Source organism: Coregonus lavaretus (genome assembly GCF_964263955.1).
Source record: "Coregonus lavaretus genome assembly, chromosome: 24".
NCBI classification, from domain to species: Eukaryota; Metazoa; Chordata; class Actinopteri; order Salmoniformes; family Salmonidae; genus Coregonus; species Coregonus lavaretus.
In genome coordinates, this window is record NC_140011.1 from 38957315 (window position 1) to 38976893 (window position 19579).

Sequence of the window (19579 nt, forward strand, 5' to 3'; positions counted from 1 at the left end):
TCGTTGCCCGGGCGGTGTGTTTGGGATCATTGTCATGCTGAAAAACCCAGCCACGTTTCATCTTCAATGCCCTTGCTGATGGAAGGAGGTTTTCACTCAAAATCTCACGATACATGGCCCCATTTATTCTTTCCTTTACACGGATCAGTCGTCCTGGTCCCTTTGCAGAAAAACAGCCCCAAAGCATGATGTTTCCACCCCCATGCTTCACAGTAGGTATGGTGTTCTTTGGATGCAACTCAGCATTCTTTGTCCTCCAAACACGACGAGTTGAGTTTTTACCAAACTGTTCTATTTTGGCTTCATCTGACCATATGACATTCTCCCAATCCTCTTCTGGATCATCCAAATGCACTCTAGCAAACTTCAGACGGGCCTGGACATGTACTGGCTTAAGCAGGGGGACACGTCTGGCACTGCAGGATTTGAGTCCCTGGCGGCGTAGTGTGTTAATGATGGTAGGCTTTGTTACTTTGGTCCCAGCTCTCTGCAGGTCATTCACTAGGTCCCCCCGTGTGGTTCTGGGATTTTTGCTCACCGTTCTTGTGATCATTTTGACTCCACGGGGTGAGATCTTGCGTGGAGCCCCAGATCGAGGGAGATTATCAGTGGTCTTGTATGTCTTCCATTTCCTAATAATTGCTCCCACAGTTGATTTCTTCAAACCAAGCTGCTTACCTATTGCAGATTCAGTCTTCCCAGCCTGGTGCAGGTCTACAATTTTGTTTCTGGTGTCCTTTGACAGCTCTTTGGTCTTGGCCATAGTGGAGTTTGGAGTGTGACTGTTTGAGGTTGTGGACAGGTGTCTTTTATACTGATAACAAGTTCAAACAGGTGCCATTAATACAGGTAACGAGTGGAGGACAGAGGAGCCTCTTAAAGAAGAAGTTACAGGTCTGTGAGAGCCAGAAATCTTGCTTGTTTGTAGGTGACCAAATACTTATTTTCCACCATAATTTGCAAATAAATTCATTAAAAATCCTACAATGTGATTTTCTGGACTTTTTTTCTCTCAATTTGTCTGTCATAGTTGACGTGTACCTATGATGAAAATTACAGGCCTCTCTCATCTTTTTAAGTGGGAGAACTTGCACAATTGGTGGCTGACTAAATACTTTTTTCCCCACTGTATGTTCTGTTAGCGGAAAGGTAACTTTCTTTATTTTTACAAGGTTAAATATTGTGAATCTCTCTACAAGGAAAAGCCATTCAATTTCAAGGCTACATCTCAATCTTAAAGTGTAAATTCATCTCATGACATGACCTTTTCTCTTCCTGCCTTGTGTTGTTCCTAAACCTGGAGCAGCAACTCTTACTTTCCATCAACTCTTCCTGCCTTGTGTTGTTCCTAAACCTGGAGCAACAACTCTTTCTTTCCATCAACTCTTCCTGCCTTGTGTTGTTCCTAAACCTGGAGCAGCAACTCTTTCTTTCCATCAACTCTTCCTGCCTTGTGTTGTTCCTAAACCTGGAGCAACAACTCTTTCTTTCCATCAACTCTTCCTGCCTTGTGTTGTTCCTAAACCTGGAGCAGCAACTCTTTCTTTCCATCAACTCTTCCTGTCTTGTGTTGTTCCTAAACCTGGAGCAGCAACTCTTACTTTCCATCAACTCTTCCTGTCTTGTGTTGTTCCTAAACCTGGAGCAGCAACTCTTTCTTTCCATCAACTCTTCCTGCCTTGTGTTGTTCCTAAACCTGGAGCAGCAACTCTTACTTTCCATCAACTCTTCCTGCCTTGTGTTGTTCCTAAACCTGGAGCAGCAACTCTTACTTTCCATCAACTCTTCCTGCCTTGTGTTGTTCCTAAACCTGGAGCAACAACTCCTACTATCCATCAACAGTTACTATGATTGAGGGGGAGGAATGGTTAGACACACAGTTCTCTTTGATGCCCTTCCTGTATCCTCTAGGTTTCAATTGTAGTAAAGATACTATGTTATGCCTGTGGCCAGGATAGTCAAGTCTGAATCTGCCCTGTGAAGTCTTAACAATCATCATTAATTATTCTGAATAAACAACTCATTGCAGCAACCTGTAGTTTTGGCACACATTATGAGACGCTGGACAAGTTCATTTACTACTTCTCACCTCAGTGAAAAATAACTGACAGAGAGAAGTACAAAGTGGCAGTATAAAATTGAAACCAGCTGTCTACAATTCAAATGGAGAAGTAGCAACAAAGATGTTGGAAGCGTATTAGTGCTGCTAGGGGTGTATGAGTGCCTATGGTCTCAGCAATCACCACCACAGCGGGAGAGAGAGAGTGACTTGCTTTGCCCCTCATCTGGAGAGAGGGAGTTTAACAGCCCAGCAGGATTACTGTGATTGGTTGTCGGTTCTTCTTTTAGTCAGTTTACAGCAGCATGGACAACTCAGTCTCACAGTATCTTCACATGTACAACCAAATAGAAGTATGGATTTCCTGTCAATTTCCTTTCCTCCACCACCCGTTCAAACATAGAGGTCTCATGAGCCTGACACCCCCCACTGGGCACAGACATCAACATCTAGTTTTGATTTACATTTGGTAGAGTTGTCAACTAACATGAATTAAATGTGAAATCAACAAAAAAAATGGCACCATGTCATTTGATTTAGGTTAAAAGTGTGGCTGAAAAAAATATGAAATTCCCTTACGTTGATGACTTTTTGCAAATCCAATCAGTTTTCCACGTTGATTCAATGTCATCACATTGAGTTATTTTGTTGAAATGACGTGGAAACAACATTGATTCAACTAGTTTTTGCCCAGCGGGCTATGTTTTAAGAAATATTGCTGATTTCTGGAGCTCTGTCTGTTGCTCTCTAAAGGAAGTGTTTTAGTTATTTGTCAGTGCAGAAGATATACCGGCTGCGACTGTGAGGCTGATGGAGCTGTGTTATGGATGACGTAATAGATATGACCTTCCGCTACAACTAACAGTGCAAACAAAATGGTTGGTGAACAAATTTAACACATAGAAGAGTTGTTGAACAAAATAAAAATGATTTGCCTTTTCTCGGGAGCTAACAGGGAAACTTTACAACAGTTGATCATATACTGTAGCTGGTGGTAGACTTGACTTTTAAAAGAAAAGGAATGTAAACAGTCTCCTCCACACACACCATGGAGACCAAACTAAGATCTGGGCAAGATGCAAAGAAATAGCATCAGTTAACTCTAGCATGAAACTGTTTCTATAGGTGTAACTGTGTCAGATCATGTTAATGCATTCACATTGGCCAGGATTTTGGAATGTGTCACGCAAGTTCACTTTGTGGAATGAAAACAACCACCTACCAGTAATCAGGAGAAGAATCAGGAAATGTAAGTGCTAATCCAAGAAAGGTGTTTCACCATTCAATCCACCATTGCTTGGATGAGAAAACATCCGACACAACAGCCAGCCACTCAGGATTTAAGGAGTGGCGATGCACTGGCATGTGTGTGATAACACGAGAGCGTTTCTCAACCTCCACAGCGAGTGTCTGCTTGCACTGTAGACTATGCAGTATGTGTTGAAATCAACAGTGTTAATGCACATTCCTTTCATTACATTCAAGTTCACTTCCCAGTATTTTTTATGTTCTCACCAAATAAATAATGACAGGGGAGTGGTTTTGGCAGAAGGCCTTGTGACAACACTGCTGTGCCAGAGCTGTGGTACTGCCAGCCTTCCATGATTAGCCTACAACAGAGTTCATTAGTCACAAGCACAGGGTCGCAGATTTAATAGCAGGGTACACTGAAATTCTTAAACTCCGAGCTCCAACAGTGCAGGTAAAAAAGCGAAGTGATTGAAGCAATAATAAAAATACAACAACAATAATAATAATAATAATAATAATAATAATAATAATAATATATACAAATAAAATAAAATGTATTGGTCACATGTGTCGACTACAACATGTCACGCCCTGGCTCTGGGGACTCTAGTATGTTGAGCCAGGGTGTGAGTTTTCATTTGTTTATGTTCTAGTTGTTGTATATCTATGTTGGCCAGGGTGGCTCCCAATCAGAGACGGCTGTAGCTCGTTGTCTCTGATTGGGAGTCATACTTAGGTAGCCGGTAGGCATTCATTATTTGTGGTTTCTTGTTCCGTGTTGGTTTGTTTATGTAACCAGGGACGTCACGTTTTCGTTTTGATCGTGTGATCATTCTAATAAATAAAATGTTCGCATTCAACGCTGCGCCTTGGTCCTCCTCTATGAATGACGATCGTGACAGAAGAAACCACCAAGATGTGACCAAGCAGCGTGTCCAGGAGCCATCGCCAGGGAGATCCCTAACAGATCTCCTTCGCCTCCTCGACTGGGTCAAGCCGAATGAGGAAGAGAAGGGCTTGACATTGTGGCAGAAGGGCGAAAGGCTGGCGAGGGACATGGAGACCTGGTCCACGGGTAGGGGAGACGCCCAGAATTTTTTTGGGGGGGGGGCTAACGCCGTGGACGACTGGCCAGCAGGAGACCGCGGCAGAGCGGCCCAGCGGATTGGCAGAGGAGGCCGCCAGGTTACGGGGGCCACTGGTCGAAGAGGGGGTGGAAGATGTAGAGGCACGGCGAGAGGTACTGGCGTGTGTTGCCAGTCCGGTCCGGCCTGTTCCTGATCCCCACGTAGGGCCAGTGGTGTGTGTTCCCAGTACGGTCCGGCCTGTTCCTGCCACTCGCACCAAGTCTACGGTGCGCATCGCCAGCTCGGCCCGGCCCATTCCTGCTCCCCGCACCAAGTCAGTGGTGCGTTTCGTCAGCCCTGTCCGGCCCGTTCCTGCTCTCCGCACCAAGTCTGTGGTGCGCGTCGCCAGCCCAGTCCGGCCCATTCCTGCTCCCCGCACCAAGTCAGTGGTGCGTTTCGTCAGCCCGGCTCGGCCCGCTCCTGCTCCCCACACCAAGCCAGTGGTGTGCGTCGTCAGTCCGGCACGGCCCGTGCCTGTTCCACCGGTGGTGGGTCCGGCACCGGTCAGGTGCTGCATCACGCCGGAGCTAGAGCAATCCGCTCCACCAGTGTTCAGTTCAGCTCTGGTCAGCAGGGCCAGACCGGACCAGGGGTACTTTGGGGGGTTAGAGAAGGAGTGGGGGTCATGTCCGGAGCCGGATCCGCCGCCGAGGCGGAGTGCCCACCCGGTCCCTCCCCTGTTGTATTTGGTTGGCGCGGTCGGAGTCCGCGCCTTTAGGGGGGGGTACTGTCACGCCCTGGCTCTGGGGACTCTAGTATGTTGAGCCAGGGTGTGAGTTTTCATTTGTTTATGTTCTAGTTGTTGTATATCTATGTTGGCCAGGGTGGCTCCCAATCAGAGACGGCTGTAGCTCGTTGTCTCTGATTGGGAGTCATACTTAGGTAGCCGGTAGGCATTCATTATTTGTGGTTTCTTGTTCCGTGTTGGTTTGTTTATGTAACCAGGGACGTCACGTTTTCCTTTTGTTGTTTTGATCGTGTGATCATTCTAATAAATAAAATGTTTGCATTCAACGCTGCGCCTTGGTCCTCCTCTATGAATGATGATCGTGACACAACAGATGTAGACTTTACAGTGAAATGGTTCCTTTACGAGTCCATTCCCAACAATGCAAAGTTAAAAAGTAAGACAAATATTTGCTAAATAAAAAAAGGAAATAACACAATAAAAACAATAACAAAACAATGAAAATAAATAAATAAATAAATAATAAAAGGGGGTCAATGTAAATTGTCCGGGTAGCCATTTGATTAACTGTTCAGCAGTCTTGGGGGTAAAAGCTTTTCTGGTGCCTTTTGGTCCCAGAATTGGCTCTCCGGTACCACTTGCCGTGCAGTAGCAGAGAGAACACTCTTTTACTTGGGTGGCTGGAGTCTTTGACAATTTTTAGGGCTTTCCTCTGACACCGCCTGGTATAGAGGTCCTAGATGCCAGGGAGTTCGGCCTCAGTGATGTACTGGGCCGTACGCACTACCCTCTGTAGCGCCTTGCGGTCGGATGCCGAGCATTTGCCATACTACCAGTCAAGATGCTCTCAACTGTGCTTTTTGAGGATCTTAGGGCCCATGCCAAATATTTTCAGTCTCCTGAGGGGGAAGAGGAGTTGTCGTGCCCTCTATACGACTGTGTTGGGGTGTACATATTTACACCTGTAACAATGATAAATGTCCATTGGGGGGTGGGGGCAGGAGGGGAACAGGGGGAGCAGGTAGCTGCCTAGTGGTGGCTATTCAGCAGCCTGATGGTCTGGTGGTAGAAGCTATTGGCCAGTCTGACAGTTTTTGCCATGATGCTCCTATACTGCCTGGGTCTGAGTGATGGAAGCGGGGAGAACAGGCCGTGGCTCGGGTGGCTGAGGTCCTTGATGATCTTCTTGGCCTTCCTGCGACACCTGGTGTTGTAGGTGTCCTGGAGGGCAGGCAGTGTGCACCCGACGGTGCGTTGGGAGGAGCGTAACACCCTCTATAGCGCCTTGCGGTCAGCGGCGGTGGAGTTGTGATGCAGCCTGATAGTATGCTCTCGATGGTGAGGGCCCTCGGGGACAAGCCGGGGGGACAAGCCAAAAGAGTCGCTGTCGTGCCTTCTTCACCACGGTGTCCGTGTGGTCGGAGATGTGTACGCAGAGGAACTTGAAGGAGAACTTAGAGATTATATAAATGCGAAGCGTTGGGTTATAGCTCCCAGGTGGACAGGTAATATGATTATAGCCCCAACCAAGGAATCTGGCTCTTCACAGAGGTCGCATTAGCTTTCAGAAATCTGCATTTTCAAAACACAGACCATCATACAATCTGTGTTTTAAACCATTTCACCTGAGTTTTATATTGAAAGTCAGTATTTGTTTACTTCAATAGAGCGGAGTGATAAGGGGCGTGCAACTATAACTTTTCTTCACACAAAATACATTAGTGCAACACATTTGGCAGAAAATTGTTTTCATCAATGACAACAGGAGTGCAACGCTATTTGGCTGGCAGCCACACATAAGTAAATTAGCTTACAATGTAAAAGCAAGGTATGTTTTTCTAAAACGATGCATGGCCATCATATTTCTAATGTTTACCATAAAAAAGAATGTAGCCAGCTACATTTCATAATGTTTTGGTTGATGGTAGTCTTGCATTTTAAATGTGCCACCGTAGAATAGTGATGGGTTGTTCGTGAACGAAGGGCTCTTTTTGAACTGATCTTTTTGGTGAACGTCGGGAACCGAATCGCATCGGTGAAAGAGACGTTAATTTGGCTCCGCATACATGAAAACGTAATATGTTGTGAAAACTGTTATGAAAGTATTGTAATGTTTTTTAAATGTACAACTGCCTTAATTTTTCTTTTTTTCCAGGAAGAGTAGCAACAGCTAATGGGGATCCATAATAAATACAAATACAAATACATTCTGGTTCACGCTCATTTTTGCAATGCGTTAAAAATAAAAAGGTGATCTAATCATTTGCCCAGGTAAAAATGTATTTCATCTGACATAATAGTAGCCTACTTTTTGAGCTTTACATTGGAGATTGGTTCTAGATGGTTCTGAAAATCATGGTTCTAAGTCGACTTTTAAGGATTCTGAACCAAGAGCCATTTGGCAGCCAAATAAGCCGACTTTAAGTAAACGGACCCAAATGAGCTGGATCACCGAAAAGACTCGGAATGCCCATCACTAGTGATCCAATGAGGAGAGCAAAGATATTTCATCTGAGTGGAGAAGTGCAACTGAAGCACGAAATAAGTCCTTGTACATTCATAATTTGTAGACAAGCAGAATTTACAATAAGAATATTTTATCTGCATTTACAAAATTGTGGCTTTCCTTTTCTGTGCAGAAAACTCAGTACCACAGAGAGCTACAGTATTTGCCCCAACCCAGGCATCAGGTTATTCAGTACCACAGAGAGATACAGTATTTGCCCCAACCCAGGCATCAGGTTATTCAGTACCACAGAGAGATACAGTATTTGCCCCAACCCAGGCATCAGGTTATTCAGTACCACAGAGAGATACAGTATTTGCCCCAACCCAGGCATCAGGTTATTCAGTACCACAGAGAGATACAGTATTTGCCCCAACCCAGGCATCAGGTTATTCAGTACCACAGAGAGATACAGTATTTGCCCCAACCCAGGCATCAGGTTATTCAGTACCACAGAGAGATACAGTATTTGCCCCAACCCAGGCATCAGGTTATTCAGTACCACAGAGAGATACAGTATTGGGAATCAGTAAACACAGATTGTACTGAACAAAACCTTGACCCTGCCAACATGCAATCGCACTCTCTCCCACTACACAATCCAAGCAAGACTGTATTAGTCAATCAGCAGCTGTGAACAAGACTATTAGTCAATCAGCAGCCGTGAACAAGACTGTATTAGTCAATCAGCAGCTGTGAACAAGACTATTAGTCAATCAGCAGCCGTGAACAAGACTGTATTAGTCAATCAGTAGCTGTGAACAAGACTATTAGTCAATCAGCAGCCGTGAACAAGACTGTATTAGTCAATCAGTAGCTGTGAACAAGACTATTAGTCAATCAGCAGCCATGAACAAGACTGTATTAGTCAATCAGCAGCTGTGAACAAGACTATTAGTCAATCAGAAGCCGTGAACAAGACTGTATTAGTCAATCAGTAGCTGTGAACAAGACTATTAGTCAATCAGCAGCCGTGAACAAGACTGTATTAGTCAATCAGTAGCTGTGAACAAGACTATTAGTCAATCATCAGCCGTGAACAAGACTGTATTAGTCAATCAGTAGCTGTGAACAAGACTATTAGTCAATCAGCAGCCGTGAACAAGACTGTATTAGTCAATCAGCAGCTGTGAACAAGACTATTAGTCAATCAGCAGCCGTGAACAAGACTGTATTAGTCAATCAGTAGCTGTGAACAAGACTATTAGTCAATCAGCAGCTGTGAACAAGACTGTATTAGTCAATCAGTAGCTGTGAACAAGACTATTAGTCAATCAGCAGCCGTGAACAAGACTGTATTAGTCAATCAGTAGCTGTGAACAAGACTATTAGTCAATCAGCAGCTGTGAACAAGACTATTAGTCAATCAGCAGCTGTGAACAAGACTATTAGTCAATCAGCAGCTGTGAACAATACTATTAGCCAATCAGCAGCTGTGAAGAAGACTATTAGTCAATCAACAGCTGTGAACAAGACTGTATTAGTCAATCAGCATCTGTGAACAAAGCACAGGAGATCTGAATAAACCATTCCATGATCAAAGAGGACCATCTCTCCTGCTTTAAACCCACTTTCATTCAACAATGACAAAGGAGAGGCTCCATGATACAGACGGCTCAATTACTACTTGATTGAAACATTCAAACTTTACTCCAACATATTCTTTCCACAAACATGCTCCAATCTTTCATATGTAGACTGGGACAATTTTCAGATGGATGACATTTTCCGTAATGAGTTCACATGAATTACTGTCTCACTTAGCAACAATAAACAGTCTCACTTAGCAACAATAAACAACGTTGTTGTTGTCACAGTCCTCACTCGGTCAAAACAAAGCCACACCTCATCTCTATTAAATGAAGACTGAAAATCTTGTGTCCACCCATCTCATAAAGTGCCCAAGTTTCTCTAGAAATCACAGCTCCCTACAACACAGTGATAAATAGGCCTAAGACGCCACCTATTGGTGAGTGTTCGTGGCTTCTCCTGGCGTCTGTCTCTATAGAGGAAGACCAACCAGTATGAAAAGATGGAACATCCTTTTTGTCTAACTGGAGAACAGATAAAAATAACAGTCTGTGATAATATGCATTAACCTACCTGATACATAACTAAATGAAAAAAAAAAAGGAACACTTTCACCACAAATCGGAATTATTTGGTCTTCTCGTGTTTGGTCCATGTTAAAGTGCAATGCCACTGCCAACAGAAGTAGATCATGGGCTTTCATATTGTTATTGTAGCTATTGCTCTTATGATTATGTACAGCACATGGGGATGACAGATCATTGAAAACGGTAAACTGTTAAGCTTTCTCATGCATCAGGAATAATACATAGTACCGTGTACAATTGGACGAATTAAGTGATCTTCATCTTAGCTCCAGCAAAATACTGTTTACAAGGCTGTCCAAGGGAGATTATACAGTCGTGGTCAAAGGTTTTGAGAATGACACAAGTATTGGTCTTCACAAAGTTCGCTGCTTCAGTGTTATGAGATATTTTTGTCAGATGTTACTATTTTTTTATTTATTTTATTTTTAGCAGACGCTCTTATCCAGAGCGACTTACAGTTAGTGAGTGCATACTTTATTTTTATTTTGTTTATTTATTTTTCATACTGGCCCCCTTTGGGAATCGCACCCACAACCCTGGCGTTGCAAACGCCATGCTCTACCAACTGAGCTACATCCCTGCCGGCCATTCCCTCCCCTACCCTGGACGACGCTGGGCCAATTGTGCGCCGCCCCATGGGTCTCCCGGTCGCGGCCGGCTACGACAGAGCCTGGATTACTATGGTATACTGAAGTATAATTACAAGCATTCCATAAGTGTCAAATGCTTTTATTGACAATTACATTAAGTTTATGCAAAGAGTCAATATTTGCAGTGTTGACCCTTCTTTTTCAAGACCTCTGCAATCCGCCCTGGCATGCTGTCAATTAACTTCTGGGCCACATCCTGACTGATGGCAGCCCGTTCTTGCATAATCAATGCTTGGAGTTTGTCAGAATTTGTGGGTTTTTGTTGTCCACCCGCCTCTTGAGGATTGACCACAAGTTCTCAATGGTATTAAGGTCTGGGGAGTTTCCTGGCCATGGACCCAAACTTTCAATGTTTTGTTCCCCGAGCCACTTAGTTATCACTTTTGCCTTATGGCAAGGTGCTCCATCATGCTGGAAAAGGCATTGTTCATCACCAAACTGTTCTTGGATGGTTGGGAGAAGTTGCTCTCGGAAGATGTGTTGGTACCATTCTTTATTCATGGCTGTGTTCTTAGGCAAAATTTAGCCCACTCCCTTGGCTGAGAAGCAACCCCACACATGAATGGTCTCAGGATGCTTTACTGTTGGCATGACACAGGACTGATGGTAGCGCTCACCTTGTCTTCTCCGGACAAGGTGTTTTCCGGATGCCCCAAACAATCGGAAAGGGGATATATCAGAGAAAATGACTTTACCCCAGTCTTTAGCAGTCCAATCCCTGTACCTTTTGCAGAATATTAGTCTGTCCCTGATGTTTTTCCTGGAGAGAAGTGGCTTCTTTGCTGCCCTTCTTGACACCAGGCCATCCTCCAAAAGTCTTCGCCTCACTGTGCGTGCAGATGCACTCACACCTGCCTGCTGCCATTCCTGAGCAAGCGCTGCACTGGTGGTTCCCCGATCCTGCAGCTGAATCAACTTTAGGAGACGGTCCTGGCGCTTGCTGGACTTTCTTGGGCGCCCTGAAGCCTTCTTCACAACTGAACCTCTCTCCTTGAAGTTCTTGATGATCCGATAAATGGTTTATTTAGGTGCAATCTTACTAGCAGCAATATCCTTGCCTGTGAAGCCCTTTTTGTGCAAATCAATGATGACGGCACGTGTTTCCTTGCAGGTAACCATGGTTAACAGAGGAAGAACAATGATTTCAAGCACCACCCTCCTTTTAAAGCTTCCAGTCTGTTATTCAAACTCAATCAGCATGACAGAGTGATCTCCAGCCTTGTCCTCATGAACACTCTTACCTGTGTTAACGAGAGAATCACTGACATGATGGCAGCTGGTCCTTTTGTGGCAGGGCTGAAATGCAGTGGAAATGTTTTTTGGGGGATTAAGTTCATTTTCATGGCAAAGAGGGACTTTGCAATTAATTGCAATTCATCTGATCACTCTTCATGACATTCTGGAGTATATGCAAATTGCCATCATTAAAACTGAGGCAGCAGACTTTGTGAAAATTAGAATTTGTGTCATTCTCAAAACTTTTGACCACGACGGTACAAGAGAGAATGGCCCAGATAAATATGATATTACTGCGACCTTTGATGTACAGTACCAGTCAAAAATTTGGACACATCTACTCATTCTAGGGTTTTTCTTTATTTTTGACTATTTTCTACATTGTAGAATAATAGTGAAGACATCAAAACTATGAAATAACACATATGGAATCATGTAGTAACCATAATAAGTGTTAAACAAATCAAAATATATTTTAGATTTTAGATTCTTCAAAGTAGCCACCCTTTGCTTTGATGACAGCTTTGCACACTCTTGCCATTCTCTCAACCTGCTTCACCTGGAATGCTTTTCCAACAGTCTTGAAGGAGTTCCCACATATGCTGAGCACTTATTGGCTGCTTTTCCTTCACTCTGCGGTCCAACTCATCTCAAACCATCTCAATTGGGTTGAGGTCGGGTGATTGTGGAGGCCAGGTCATCTGATGCAGCACTCCATCACTCTCCTTCTTGGTAAAATAGCCCTTACACAGACTGGAGGTGTGTTAGGTCATTGTCCTGTTGAAAAACAAATGATAGTCCCACTAAGCGCAAACCAGATGGGATGGCGTATCGCTGCAGAATGCTGTGGTAGCCATGCTGGTCAAGTGTGCCTTGAATTCTAAATAAATCACAGACAGTGTCATCAGCAAAGCACCCCCACACCATCACACCTCCTCCTCCATGCTTCACGGTAGGAAACACACATGCGGAGATCATCTGTTCACCTAGTCTGCGTCTCACAAAGACACGGCGGTTGGAACCAAACATTTCAAATTTGGACTCATCAGACCAAAGGACATATTTCCACCAGCTCGTGTGTCTTGGCCCAAGCAAGTCTCTTCTTCTTATTGTTGTCCTTTAGTAGTGGTTTCTTTGCAGCAATTTCACCATGAAGGAAGGCCTGATTCACGCAGTCTCCTCTGAACAGTTGATGTTGAGATGTGTCTGTTACTTGAACTCTGTGAAGCGTTTTTTTGGGCTGCAATTTCTGAGGCTGGTAACTCCTCTGCAGCAGAGGTAACTCTGGGACTTCCTTTCCTGTGGCGGTCCTCAAGAGAGACAGTTTCATCATAGGCTTGATGGTCTGCACTTGAAGAAACTTTCAAAGTTGTTGAAATGTTCCATATTGACTGACCTTCATGTCTTAAAGTAATGATGGACTGTCGTTTCTCTTTGCTTATTTGATCTGTTCTTGCCATAATATGGACTTGGTCTTTTACCAAATAGGGCTATCTTCTGTATACCCCCCCACCCCTACCTTGTCACAACACAACTGATTGGCTCAAACGCATTAAGAAGGAAAGAAATTCCACATATTAACTTTTAACAAGGCTCACCTGTTAATTGAAATGCATTCCAGGTGACTACCTCATGAAGCTGGTTGAGAGAATGCGAAGAGTGTGTAAAGCTGTCATCAAGGCAAAGGGTGGCTATTTGAAGAATCTCAAATATATGTTTATTTTTTAATTGTTTAACACTTTTTTGGTTACTACATGATTTCATGTGTTATTTCATAGTTTTGTAGAACATTTTTAAAATAAAGAAAAATCCTGGAATGAGTAAGTGTCCAAACTTGTGACTGGTACTGTAAGCACCTTAACCAAACAAGACACGACAGGGAAAGACTGTGTCAACAGTGATAAAGCTATCTTTGTATTGTCCGAATTGGTGGATCTCGGTAATAGCAATTGACACTGCAATCAAATGCAATTCATAGAATGTTCAAAAAAAAATATTTTTAAATATGCACATTGCATAACTACAGGAAACCCATGTCAAAATATGTGCAATCTCCCAATACAAAAGCAAAAGTGAGTGTTACAACGGCTTTCACAAGGACAACAGTAAGTCCTCATGATTCCACAACCTAATAGAAAGGTTCCAAAAGTGTAATTATTGATCTAGTCGGAGTTCGCGGTGCTTGTCATGCGTCTGGGTGTAGCGGTAGGATGGAATCAGGCGCAGGACACAGAACTATAATAACAAAGTTCTTTACTAGAACAACAATAGCAGAGCAAATCCTCCACGCAGGGAAGAGCAAATACCGGCTCACCAAAAGACAGCAAAACAACGAACAATCACGCACAACACCATGAGGGAACCAGAGGGTAAAATAGGGAAACAAATTAACATAATGGGTAACAGGTGTGATCAATACAGACAAGACAAGTGTAACACAGAAAACATCGATCGGTGGCAGCTAGTACTCCGGTGACGATGAACACAGAAGCCTGCCCGACCAAGGAGGAGGGGCAGCCTCGGCTGAATTCGTGACAGTGCTGCTGGTGTCTAGACTCTGGTCTACCTCCTGTCTGTGCAGAAGATCTGGGTTCAAGTTGCGCGTTTCAGCGATGAGACGTTTGACCCCCACCATCCACTGACTGACCTCGTTAACATGGTCCACCATCAGAGCCCGATGGAGCTCATCAGCAGCATCCCAGTTACAGGTCTTCAACTCTGACAGGAGCACAAAGACAGGAGCATCACAGGTGTTTTGGGTAATTTGAACCACATTTGTTTAACTAATTTCTTTCATATAAATGGGTGACCCTCTTATTGACCCTTGTATTTTTCCTCAGTAGAAATATGACATCATCTATCAAAGTAAACAGGTTCTCCTACCTTGCACCAGTCCATTCATTCTTCGCATAACAGGAAGTGACAACTTCCCAGACCTCCACATGTCCTCAAAGAACATCAGGCGCTTCGCCACATCATCACACACCTGTTTCTGCAAGAGGCACATGTCAAACATTCAGCATTTCGGTTGGTAAAGCAGTGAGTGTCATTTCACCCAGTGCACAATAACAGAGCTACGAAGCTCTCGTGGCCAGACGACATCTGACAAAATTACACAAGATTTTAGTTTTGGGTTAACCGAAATTACAGAACTACATACAGTTGAAGTCGGAAGTTTACATACACCTTAGCCAAATACATTTAAACTCAGTTTTCACAATTCCTGACATTTAATCCTAGCAAAAATTCCCTGTCTTAGGTCAGTTAGGATCACCACTTTATTTTAAGAATGTGAAATGTCAGAATAATAGTAGAGAGAATTATTTATTTCAGCTTTAATTTCTTTCATCACATTCCCAGTGGGTCAGAAGTTTACATACACTCAATTATTATTTGGTAGGATTGCCTTTAAATTGTTTCACTTGGGTCAAACGTTTCGGGTAGCCTTCCACAAGCTTCCCACAATAAGTTGGGTGAATTTTGGCCCATTCCTCCTGACAGTGCTGGTGTAACTGAGTCAGGTTTGTAGGCCTCCTTGATCGCACACGTTTTTTCAGTTCTGCCAACAAATTTGCTATAGGATTGACGTCAGGGCTTTGTGATGGCCACTCCAATACCTTGACTTTGTTGTCCTTAAGCCATTTTACCACAACATTGGAAGTATGCTTGGGGTCATTGTCCATTTGGAAGACCCATTTGCGACCAAGCTTTAACTTCCTGACTGATGTCTTGAGATGTTACTTCAATATATCCACATCATTTTCCTTCCTGCACCAGTCCCTCCTGCAGCAAAGCACCCCCACAGCATGATGCTTCACGGTTGGGATGGTGTTCTTTGGCTTGCAATTAACCCCCTTTTTCCTCCAAACATAATTATGGCCAAACAGTTCTATTTTTGTTTCATCAGACCAGAGGACATTTCTCCAAAAAGTACGATCTTTGTCTTCATGTGCAGTTGCAAACCGTAGTCTGGCTTTTTTATGGCGGTTTTGGAGCAGTGGCTTCTTCCTTGCTAAGCGGCCTTTCAGGTTATGTTGATATAGGACTCGTTTTACTGTGGATATAGATACTTTTGTACCAGTTTCCTCCAGCATCTTCACAAGGTCCTTTGCTGTTGTTCTGGGATTGATTTGCACTTTTCGCATCAAAGTACGTTCATCTCTAGGAGACAGAACGCTTCTCCTTCCTGAGCGGTATGATGGCTGCGTGGTCCCATGGTGTTTATACTTGCGTACTATTGTTTGTACAGATGAATGTGGTACCTTCAGGCGTTTGGAAATTGCTCTCAAGGATGAACCAGACTTGTGGAGGTCTACAAAAATTTTTTTGAGGTCTTGGCTGATTTCTTTTGATTTTCCCATGATGTCAAGCAAAGAGGCACTGAGTTTGAAGGTAGACCTTGAAATACATCCACAGGTACACCTCCAATTGACTCAAATTATGTCAATTAGCCTATCAGAAGCTTCTAAAGCCATAGCCTATCAGAAGCTTCTAAAGCCATGACATCATTTTCTGGAATTTTCCAAGCTGTTTAAAAGGCACAGTCAACTTAGTGTATGTAAACTTCTGACCCACTGGAATTGTGATACAGTGAATTATAAGTGAAATAATCTGTCTGTAAACAATTGTTGGAAAAATTACTTGTGTCATGCACAAAGTAGATGTCCTAACCGACTTGCCAAAACTATAGTTTGTTAACAAGAAATGTGTGGAGTGGTTGAAAAACGAGTTTTAATGACTCCAACCTAAGTGTATGTAAACTTCCGACTTCAACTGTACACAATGCTATTTGTAAATGGTGTCAACCGTGGCTGGGAATTCTAGAGCTAGAGAAATCCTTCTTACTTTGACTTGTGTCTACAAGCTGTCAGTGCCCAGTTGAGAAGAGTAACTACATCATCGAGGTCTGGCTCACTTTCTGATTGGCCACTGGCAGACTCTGTGTGCTCTACCACATGGCAAGGTGGTGGAGGTGTGGCCATCATCATCATCCCACCAACAGGAGGGGCTGCGACCTGACATGGCAGAGGGGGCGTGTTCATACTACATGGAGGTGGGGCCAGTGGGTTGGTAGGAGGAGTCATTGGAACTGTTGAGGGTGGAGAAGTTCCTGGGACGGGACCTGTGGATTAGTGATGCGCGGGTTGACTCAGAACCCGCAGTCCCCGTGGTTATATCCGCAGTCCCCGTGGTTATATCCGCGGGGCGGTTTAATTCAATAAGACAAAAGCTGCGAAAGGAGAGTTGAAAATAAATAGAAGGCAGGGCCAGAAAAGTCATGTTTGGAAAAGATTTGTTGAAGTGGTAAAAGAGGATGATAGCAGTGCCGGCTATGTCATGTGTGATGATTGTGAGGCGCTATACAAATTCTACAGTCAAAAGACAGGACTTCAAATAGGCCTATGGCATGTCAAGGGAACTGTAGCCTACTGTTTAGATGGGTTAATGGAAACTGAAATCTGGACATTGACTAACCAGAATAACCTGTTAACTCTAAAGTCCTGTGTTTGTTTATACGTTTTGAGCGAATGAATTGAACATCACCAAATGCATCATAAAAAAATATCGAGTCTATTTAATGCAACCCTTGCTGTTAATATATCGCAAAGCAGCATACCACGCAACTAAAAGTTCTGAACAAGTTAACTTTCTCATCCATAGCCTAAAAACGCATATATCAAGTGCAAGTTAGGCCTAGCTGTTTAGCTCACATCTGAAGGCCTGGTGGGTATTTAGGACGTCTTCTACTGTGGATCGCTAAAATATCCTAATGATTATGATCACACTTCATCAATCAACATATTATGGCGACACTATACCAAAGATGGTTTGTTATGGTTTAGAAACCAAACTCGAGTTATCAGTGTAGCCTGTTATCGCCTGGACTTGTTGAAATATCTTCAACATAGAAATAAAACTTCCAGGCTTCCATCATAACTCTCAATTTATTTAAAAAAATGAAAAATAAAGAATTACAGGGGGCAGTTTGGAAAACTTATCACATCCGAATCATCCCCTGGAATAACGGACATTCTGGGGTAATAAATACATAACCAACGTTCTCTAGTAATACTAGTCCCGTGCGAATAGGGCTATAGCCTTAATAATAACTCCTGCAGAATTAAGCATTTCTTGCAGTAAAATTATACACCAAATGTAGGCAAAATTTGGACTTGGGAACAGGAGTGGAGAAATATGATTTATTTCTTTTTGCATCTTGAGAGAATGCAATGCTCAGTTAGATACGATCTGTAGAGGTGCTGTCTTCATTATAAATGCATAATAAAAGCTGATATCATTTCAACCACATAAAATATGCATCGAAGCTGAACTGAAATCTTATCAGAAACACGTTGGGTCGTTTTCACAGCTTTCTTTTTACTTACAACCGGTCAAACTGATGTCATTTGGACATTTTGCAAATAAAATCTTTCCCGTTTGTTTTTGTTTTATTTTCTCCCCCTAAACGTCTTTGACCCGCGACAGATGACAGAGAACTTCACCGATGTCAACTAGATTGAAGCATTCATTCAATCTATTACATTAATCTGTTGAGCAATGGTTTATTTAGTCTTCTAGGGCAACTTTTGACAAAAGAGAAGCTACATGTATCTAATTATAGACAAGTTGACTAACAAATTGCCTACCAAAATGTGGTCCTCTGTAGCTCAGCTGGTAGAGCACGGCGCTTGTAACGCCAAGGTAGTGGGTTCGATCCCCGGGACCACCCATACACAAAAAAAAATGTATGCATGACTGTAAGTCGCTTTGGATAAAAGCGTCTGCTAAATGGCATATTACTATATTATAAAATGTCGGAAACATATCTCAAATCAGGCAACACCAAAAAAACTGCACCCCCTGTCAAAAAATGGTTCTGCAGTATTTGACTGTATCCTATAGCGCATTTTCTATATTTGCGGGTTAGGGCCTCAGATTTTCACTTTATCACATATAGTCGGGCGGTTGCGTATGGGTTGATCGCAATTCCGGGCGGGTGCGGGTGAACAAACAGCTGACCCGCGCACCACTACTGTGGATAAATAGAACCAGGATGATTCATTATCTTCTCTGACATCTAGGGAAATTCCAGTCATCAGAAAGACAATCACACAACCCCTGAGTAGACATCAAAGTACTCAAAATATTAATGGATTTAAAAACGTGTTCAAGGTGCAATATATACATTTCTCTCAGAGTCTAGAACGTACAGGGGGATCTAGTGAGTTGATGTGGGGGCACTCTCTTGTTGAGAGGGGTCCTCTTGGGTCCACCTTGTGCTGCTGTCTGCAACCCGTACAGGAACTGTGGAGGGTCATTCCAGCCCCGCTCCTCGTTACCTTGTGTAATAAAGCCAGAGAGGGTTTTATTTCAAAACACCTATCAGAATATGAGAACATGGATGAAACAACCATTTACCAGTTAGCTAGTAGTATTCATTCAGTCATAACAGTACACATGAACAAAACTGACTATGATTATAATCATCACCAACATAATGTGATGTACAGGTAGTCATACTCAAATTAGATATCATAAAGCACTGGGGAAATAACTAACTGTAGCTCAATTGGTAGAGCATGGCGCTTGTAACGCCAGGGTAGTGGGTTCGATCCCCGGGACCACCCATACGTAAAAAATGTATGTGCACATGACTGTAAGTCGCTTTGGATAAAAGCGTCTGCTAAATGGCATATTATTATTATATTATTAAGAGGTAGCATTAAGTCTATGCAAAAGCATTTTCAAAATGTTTTTACAACTTTGTTAGATTAGTTAGCTAGCAAGCTAACTATCAAACTAGCTTTTTCATAAAATAAAATAAACTCCCAACTTGTTTTTCCGGGACACGTGGACAGGATGTTATTTTTCTTCTTCAGTGGGGTTTATCGGCGGTTGGCATCCAACGTTATGGTGCATTACCTCCACCTACCGTACTGGAATG

General features: G+C 43.2%; 1 pseudogene across 1 annotated transcript in view; it reads right to left on the reverse strand.

Annotated features, from left to right (window-relative positions):
- LOC311099871 overlaps positions 1-19153 on the reverse strand; it is a 99441-nt pseudogene extending 80288 nt beyond the window's left edge. Inside the window, exons 1-4 of the transcript in view lie at positions 19144-19153; positions 18846-18974; positions 16480-16756; positions 14518-14626 (exon numbers count right to left, since the gene is read on the reverse strand). The product of the transcript in view is annotated as an uncharacterized misc_RNA (transcript). The remainder of the gene's footprint in view (positions 1-14517; positions 14627-16479; positions 16757-18845; positions 18975-19143) is intronic.
- Between the last annotated feature and the right edge of the window lie 426 nt (positions 19154-19579).